Raw genomic sequence first — 9,406 nt, 5'->3', positions numbered from 1 at the left:
TCTTCTTTCTTTTATTCTGACTGTCCGTGTTTCCAAGCATGCTTTCCCTTTCCAAGGAATAGACTCTCCTAGTAACATGCCAAAGAATAAGAGGTGAAGCTTCCCCATTTTAGCCTCCAAGGACCACTCTAATTATGTTTTTTTTAATTGTTGTTGTTGTTGTTGTTGTTGATTTTACCCCAAGATATATGAGTTCTTTTGATTGTCTGTGGTATATTCCGTACTCTTATATAACCTCATAATGAAAAAGTATCCTATCTTTCTGTCTTTCTTATTCAGTCTCTAGCTCTTAGAAGCATACCAAATAATTGAAAAGACTATAACCTGAATCAGTCACAAGTTTGTCTTCAAACAGATATCATTGCCGAATGCAAAATGTCTTCGGATACCTAGACTGCTGCTACATAGGGTGTTGATTGCCGATCCAAGTAACATGAAATCTTTAGCAATTTAAATTCTTTCTTTATTATGATGTTGCCTATTGGCCCAATAATAAGGACCTTTGTTTCCTTAAATTTGAGATGCAATCCATACCGAATCCTGTGTTTCCTGATATTCTGCAAAATTGTGCCATGTGCATCATGCAGGTTATTGATGATTCTTCCTCCAAATCTGATGTTATATTCATCTTCATAGAGTGTATCTCCACAATTTATTTTCAGCATAAATATTGAATAGATATGGAGAATGGGTAAATCACTGATAAACATCCTTCCTGGTTTTAACTCATTCTGTGATCCCTTGCTCCTTTCTAACAACAGCTTCTTCATCTAGGTATAGATTTTGTATGAGTACAGTAATTATTCTGGGATATTCATTGTTCCCAGTGTGTGAATCATAGTTTGCTATGATACACATAGTCAAATCAATTCTTCTGGTAGTTTCTGCTTTCATCCATGTTACAACTGATATCAGTAATGACATATTTGGTGTCACAGCCTCTTCTTAACCCTTTTTAAACTTCTGGAAGTTCCTTGCCAAAGTAGTGTTCTAGCTGTTTTTTGGATAATATTCAGTAATAATTTGCTTGCATGTAATATTAATGATCTTATTTGACAATTTCTATATTCTATTGGATCACCTGTCTTGGGAATGAAAACAAATATTGATCTCTTTCAGTCAGTAGGCCAGGAAGCTGTCCTCCAAATTTTTTGGCACAAATGGTGAGCACATTCAGGGTTTCTTCTGCTAGTTGAAACATGTCAGGTGGTATTCCATCTATTCCCGGGGCCTTGTTTATTGTCAATGCCTTCAACACAGCTGTAACTTCTTCCTTTATTACAATTGGCTAGAGTTCATGTGATACACCCTGAAATTTTTCAGTGTCAAACAATTCCTCTTGATACAATGATTCTGTATTCCTTTCATCTTCTTTTGCTGTATCCTGGATCATTCACGACTTTTCCCCCCATAGCATCCCTCAATATTGCAACTTGAACTTGAATTTGTTCTCCAGTTCTTTCAGCTTGAGAGATGCTGAGTGAGTTCTTCCCTTTTTATTTTCCAGTTCTAAATCTTTGCTCATTTCACTGCAAATTCAAAAGCAGTACCTTTCTTGAAATTCTAATCTAACAGCACCTAAAAGTACAATGATTAACAATTTCCTCCCAGCCTTGGAAACCCAATGGAGAGTCAGCTATGAGTACGCTGCAACTCAATTGCAATGAGTTTTGATACTTCAGGTATATAAATTTTTACCTAAAATGCCTATTTTAATAGGCCTGTCTACATCGTTCTACTGTTAAACACAGGAGATCACCTTGAGTTGAAATCAACACACAGAGCAATGTACAATTCAAACAAGAATTGATACTAATTTACCTGTTCTCTATCCCACTTAGCCTCTTTTGCTCCAAGGTAAAGACACATTTAAAAAAAAATATTTGCTATCAATTTAAATTCATGGTTTTCACATGTTTAATATAAAGTTTGTCACATGGGTCTGTTGAAATCAAGTCATTGTTGCCATCAAGTTAATTTTGACTTATGAAGAAGATTCCGTGTGTAAGGTCTGTAGAATTATGGATTCTTTTCCATAGGATCCAAGTCTGTGACCTCTTAAAAGTTAATTGCTAGCCTTTCCTCTGAGGTGCCTCTGGTTGGTTTTAAAATAAAAACCATTTGCACCACTTAAAAATTCCAGGGAAAAACTTCAAACCTTCAAACAACCCACAGCAACTTCTCATCTGGTATATGAGGCTATAAATCTTACAGTAAAGAGATCATGCTTCTTTCTTCCATGTAGCCACTGGTGAAGTCAAACTGGTAGGTTATGCTTATTAGAAGAAAAAAAAAACATTTGTGGCTTTCTGGTTAGCAGAAAAACACATTAAATATTATATGCCAGCAGAGCTCATATCTGTAAGAATGTCTTTTTTTTTTTGTCCAATGTGTATCTTTATTTATTTTTGTATTAGTCATTGGAGAAGAGTCAATATACATCTTTTTTTTTCCCCCTTAAAGTAGACCTCTTTAAAGCCAAACAAGGGTATACATTTATGGCTTATAAAAATAAATTTAATCTTAAAAAAAAATAAAGGAGCATTTCTTTCCCTCCCCCCTTCCCCCCCCCATTGTTGTACGCCGTCAAGTTGGATCTGACTGGCACAGGGAGAGATTGCTCCTCCCACACCAGCAGAGCATCTAGTGGATTTGAATCACACACTTTTGGGATTGCAGCACAGCTTCTTGCCAGTGGTAACCAGAGTTCCCTCGAGAGCATTCTGCATTTCTATAATCTAAGAACAACTGGGGAGGGAGACTATCTCAGAAAATGGGTTCTCTTTTTTCTTCTGTCTTCATTAGCAGCAATATGTGTATGATTGTGCAAAAGCTGAACAGATGTTGGAAAAAACACAAATTAGATTGTGTTTGACCCAACTACCTTAATTCCTTTTACTATCCAGTGGATAAATCTTCGCTATTGAGGCTTAAAGTCGTGTCCTCTGTGATTAACTATCAAGTCCTTGGAGAATTTCTCCAATGACCTCTTGTACATAAAATTTAGAACAATGTCCATATTATATACTTCTACAATAAACAATCTGTAACCCAGTTGTGATGAAGCACATCTGGCTCACAAAGATATTATTTGATTTGCCCAATGTTGACTTATTAAAGCTGATAAATAAGGATATAAACAAATAAATGCAAAAAATGAAATTCCAAGATTAGTATTCAAAATCTGGATAGGAAATAGACACTGTAAAAACTAAGATGGTCTTCATTAAAAGCTCTGTTTATAGTTTCTCTTTCAAATCTGAAGAATAAGGTAACATGACACAAATATAACTATCGTGCTGTTGCTGTGTACTGTTGAGTTGGAACCAACTCATAGTTGACCCTTCAGTGGCTTTTCAGAGGCAGTTAATCAGATGGGAGGAGATTGCAAAACTTTCTCCCACAGAGCAGCTGGTGAATTGGAACCACATACATTTGGGATGGCAGTACAACTCTTTACCATTAAGTCACCAGAGCTCCTTAATATACTAGAGTGTGGTACTCATGCATTGTTAGAAAAGGCATGTATTTTCCAGTTTGCTGCAATACTCAAGCGTAGTGGTTTTCATGACACTGGGGCAATATGCCCATTGATATTTGTTGTCTATTATTTTACATATTGTAAAATTAGAGGAAAACAGAAATATTTGCTTTACAATAAACCCTCAACCAGATGGGAGGGACATGAGTTTGAAAATATGATCCCTTGGCTCAGGAGAGGAAAAAGCTAGTAGAAAGACAATTTCAAGCATCCAGAGCTCTGTTTGTATTATTGCTGATCACTCCTTCACCTTCTTCCGGGACCTGTGAGGTCCTAAACCTTGTTTCATCTATAATAATCCCTTCTCTTGTTTTGTCCTCATTTCTACATGGGAAAACAATCAAATTATGGTCACTGTCATTCTTTTCTAGTATGCTTCCAATGTGACTGCCTCAGGAAACTCTTTTTGCTCTGAATACATTTTATTCTACAATGTCCAATTTGAAGGCTATTTTTCCTGGAAAAGATAAAAAGGTAGAAATTCTTGCCTTCTGGCTAATGATAACATCACATGTACCCTAACAAGAAAATCTCTTTCTTTGTGGCTATACATGTTTTTTCGTAAAGACTTATTTTTCATCTTCTCTGTTTTCTCTGAGCATCCACTAATGCAGACTTTATCATTTTAGTAATTTATTGTTAGGTATCTTGCAGATTAATATATCCTTTCCATATGATATCACTCCACATTCAAACAGCATTTTAGTCATTTTGACAATAAATTGGTATGTTTATACTTTTTAAAAATAGTCATTATCTCAAGGATCTTACATCAGATAAGGGGAAAGTATGTCTTCTCTGCCTATTTGACATACCAATAATTCTCCAAGTTTGAGATGAAAAGAACTCGTACTCATTTCTACAAGCTTGCTCTTTTAAAATTGTTTAATGGGCCACTGAAATAATGGCCATGGAGTCTGGAGAAATTGTCTTCTGGCTGACGTGTTCAGTGACAATGTGGAGAGTTCTGGAATGCCTCAGGGAAATAAATACTTCCAAAACAGCCTCTCTTTAATATCTGTTTCAAGGGAAAGAGGGACATTGGTGATGCTGAGACGAGGAGATTTTTATTTCCATAATTTAGTTTGAGTGTCTCAAAGCACAGTTAGTTTGATTTATCTTCTTATGTTCCGGACCACAGGTGTTTCCCATTAAGACAAGCAAGCTGACTTTAACGGAATCCAGCAGAGCAGTGGGCACAGAATGCCTTCTGTGAACTGCCAATAATTATTTGTCCTGGCTTTGTTTCTGGAGATTCTACTTAAATTGGTTCAAAAGCTGATAATCTTTTTCATCCCTGAAGATTAACCCCTTAAAAAAAGTGAGTATTCTTTCACATAATTGCACTGAATAAAAGAGCTTTCTTAATATTGTTGTTAAATTAGAGAATGATTTTTAAAGTGTGATAAAAGGAGGCTTCGGAAGAGCACTCAATATGTAATGCTGCTAATAAAATAGCTTCATCAATTCTCTCAGTCTTTGCAGCAGACAATGGGACGAGTAATAAATCTAAACTAGATAGTACCTGAATGCTTCTATTATGAAACATGCTGACTGCAGAGTCTGCTCTGGAATATGAATTTATATTTAAAATATCATTTACAAACTTAATCTAATAAGCACTCCTGTGTGAACCCAGATGTATTTTTAAAAATCTACTTCTCAGCAAACCAGTAGTCCTAAAGTGGTCATCATATCTTCACAAAGAATAAGTGAAGGGATGTACTTGACATGAATCTAGATATGGTACGGACATACTGATTCCCACTTAGGTTACTATACAAAACATTTTAATATAGTCAATTTTCCTCCTTTCATTTAAATTACATTTCTTGCTTTATTCAACAGTGGACTTAAGTGAATTTTCCTTGTTTAACTAGAACTGATTTTGAAAGAAATTCTATCTTCATTTGCCTATTCGGAAAAGAGGACAGATACCACGTAAACAACCTTGCTAGATTAACTGATAGAGCTGTCCTGTTTAAGATAGCCAATTTGAAGTGTAACTCTTGGAGGAGTGTCAAGAAAACTTCTCAGAACTATATAATTTTTGACAATCAATTTAAAGTAATTGACTGTGTTTCATTGTTTTAAAATTAACCCTTCCCTTTCCAAAGTACTGAGAAGCAATGATGTCAGTCTGAGACTAAGGAGAGCCTGATTTAGGCCGTGGTCTTTGCAATTACTTGCTGTGCATCAGAGAGCTGGTCAATGACTGAGGATGATAGAAGAAGAATTGATGTCTTTGAGTTGTCATGCTGGAGAAGAGTCTTGAACATACATACCATGGACCACCATGAAAACAAATATGTCTGTATTGGAGAGAGTAAAACCAAGTTTCTGCTTGGAGCTAGGATTTTGAAGCTCCATCTCACATACTTTGGTCACATTGTGAGGAGGGACAGGTCCTTAGAGAAGGACATCATGCTTGGAAGGGGGGAGGGATAGCACGGGTGAGGAAGACCCTGGATGAGATGGATTGGTATGGTAACTTGAGTAATGTGGTAGGTGTGTCAGAGTCACTGAGACTGGCTCAGGACAAGGCAGGCTTAAAAGCTATTGTACATAGGATCACTATAAGTTGCAGGCAACTCAATGACACATAACAACAACAATGCCAACACTATATTTTTACTGGGAACTCTGTTGGTGTCTCCTGTATAGAGTATTACACTTCTAACCCCCATGATAAAAAGACTTGCAATCTCCTTCACTATGCTTTACAAATTCAGAAACTGATGGATATTCTCTATGAGTTGGAATCGACAATTGACTAAATAGCAGTGAGTTTTAGTTTTATATCTACTAATAAACTTGTACTTACATGTACGACTCATGTAAATTAAATGTAATGGCTTTTGAGAATGTAAGCTCATTTTGAAAACATTTACTTTTGTTCAAGGAAATGAACTCATATTTTTTATTAGAACCTAAAAGGCAAAATCTAATTTAGAATCCAAAGTAAAAAGAAGACATACATTTAATTCAGCTGACATTATTTTATAATATGTTGTCCACAAACATATTTTAGGGGCCACCGGACCACAGAATTGGAGAAAATAAAGTATCTAATGATTTTGAATTAATTTATTTCACAAATCTAAAAAGACTTGCAGGATACTTATCATCCATAATAGTTATCTCAGAACTACTATTGAGGATCTTTGAATAATATAAATAGATTGAGAATAAAGTAAAAAATAATGTAGAAAGTAGAGATCTAATTTTTCAAAACAAAGGAGAAATTTGAGGACTCTTACAAATTTAGGCAACTATATTTATTCTGTTTATAGGGAAACACAATATAAAGTAGATATTAAACAAATAGTACATGCTAAAAAAAGAAACATGTTATCAGTAAAACTGTAGTATGTTCAGAGTAATACCAGTTGTTCTGAAGCTCGCCTATGAAGAGCAGAACTTCTGTAAATGATTTGCAAGGCTGTTACCTTTTGGAACCCAATCACTGTGTCTTTCCTTTGAGGTGCCTTTGAGTAGTTTTGAATTGCCAATCTTTCAGTTTGTATTCAAATGCTAAATTAATCATACCACTCAGGTGTTGTTTGGTTGTTTTTTCTTTTTTTTTTTTTGGTCAGAGGAACAGACCAAATTAAATTAACATTATTTCCTTTTTGATGGAGTTTTGAAGCTGTGAATGTTGAAGAAAATATTTTGCAAAAGTCCTGTAATGCTAGGGGATACATTTTTCAACAAGAAATTTAATATTGTTTCTTATATCATGCTTTGAGATGAAATAATGTAGAGATTTATGAAAATTATTATCAATGACTTTAATAGCTAACTTCACTATCTTCTTCTGTACCATGTTCTTCCTATTTGTGACTCCAGATATCATTGGATTTATTTCTAACTCCTTCTAGTCACTTTTGTGATGATCAGCTCTGCGTGGGCTTACACCAATTTCATTCACGTGTATTTCTTTTCCATACCGAGCACCTCCCATCTCTGATACCAGAATCTATCTACGAATTTTTTATTATTATTATTATTTTTTGTGCATATACCATCAAATCAGATCTGACTGGTACAGGAGGAAATTGTCCCTTCTTCTCCGGCAGAGCATCTGGAGGATTTGAACCGTGTACCTCTGGGATTGTAGTACAGCTTCTTGCCACTAGGCCACCAGAGCTCCCCTCAATATCCATGAATTTCTATGAGAATTCTGTGGAAATTTGTTTCGTAGTTGTATAGGCCCAACTCTAATTAAAGGTATTATATTATGTGATGTGAAATGTTGGTCACTCTAGCTAGAAATCAGTAGAAAAATGCTCACAAACTGAAGATGTGTTTTCTACAGCTTTTCATACTCTTTCAAGGTATTGAGGACTTATTTATCCATGGCATAGATAATAGTAAACATGTAAGTTTTCCTATCTTCTTTACTTTGTAACCATTCCTTCCCATCCAAATTTTTATTTTTTTTTTATTCTGGTTTGATCACTTGAATTCTGCTCAGTGTCTGTATATTTTTCTGAATCCTACGAACATCCAAATTTCACTTACACTGAAGGAAAAGAAGGTGAAACTGGGGGAAATATTGTATCCATGGTAGAGTCCTATTCAATATCATCCTTTTCCTTTCCCATCATGTTGTTTTCATGTACCACCAAGTAAGAACTGAGCCATATTTGACCCTCTAGTGAGTTTGCAGAGGCAGTAAATCACTTTGGAGGAGATTGTCCATCCTTCTCCTGCAGAACAGCTGCTGAATATGAACCATGTGCTTTGAGCTTGTAGTGTAGCAAATCTGATGTTTAGGTTCCATACTTTACCTAAAGCAGTAATACTCCGATCTCAACACAATCTTATTCAATTGATGAAGAAAATGGACCTTTAAATTATCTTACCTGACTTTGTGACTTCTTAATCTTATTTTTAAATACTACTTTTATTCTTAAAATATAAAGCACTGCCACTTACACAGTTTACTGCACCTACCCCTATCTTGGTGTCATGGGGTTCCACTGCCTTGCTGAGAAGTTGGTTCTGTTTTCCCTGTCAGAACACAGAATCCCTGAGAACAAATGCTGCTGTTGTTAAACCTAGCTCAGCACTGGGCTTAAAGCAGATCTTAACACTTGGATTCAAATTGAAACCACACACAGGTCACCCCACAAGTGTAGATGTTCAAAAAGAGTTCTGCATTGATGTCACTCAAGACCAATAAGTCTTAGACATTCTGTACCCTGTCATGCAGCAAATTCTTGTGGATTCTTTATGTTACTGGCCAATGGCTAACGTCATTTTGTTACTCAGCTCTGGACAGAGTTCTCAAGTTTACTGAACTACGGCTCTTGCTCTACTATTGATGCTGCATCCAACAACTTTTGGTCTTTGCCCTCCAAAGCTGGTTGAGGTGTCTCTGCATCATGCCTGTATCTAGGGGAGAGTTTTATAACATCGACAGCCATGATTTAGAGCTTGAATGGTATAATCTCTTCACATGCTACAGCTCTTGTTTCTTAATCTAGATAAGTATCACCCAACAAAGGCAAAACCTAGCACACCTGGCAAGCTGTGATCTAAGATTTTTCTGCCACCATTTTTGGCATGATGCACTGGTGGCCTAATGGCAAGAAGCTGCACTGCAATCCCAAAGCCACGCAGTTCAATCCACCAGCTTCTCACAGAAAAAGGACGGCAATCTCCTCCCATGCCAATAACTGCCTCTGAAAACCCTCCAGGCAGTCAGCTACGGGTCAATTCCAACTCTACAGCACACAACAACAGTTTTGGCATGTTATTATTGTTTTTGAAATCAAAGTCATATTTTGGCTCCTGTGGATTTGGTTTAATTTTCATCAGCTTCAGCTTGAATTTGCACATGAGTAATTGGTGGTCTGT

This window comes from Elephantulus edwardii, unplaced genomic scaffold, assembly GCF_000299155.1.
Source record: "Elephantulus edwardii isolate Elephantulus edwardi_28Jun2011 unplaced genomic scaffold, EleEdw1.0 scaffold00069, whole genome shotgun sequence".
NCBI lineage: Eukaryota > Metazoa > Chordata > Mammalia > Macroscelidea > Macroscelididae > Elephantulus > Elephantulus edwardii.
The sequence above is the reverse complement of the archived record's forward strand: the minus strand, read 5'-3'. Positions refer to the sequence as shown.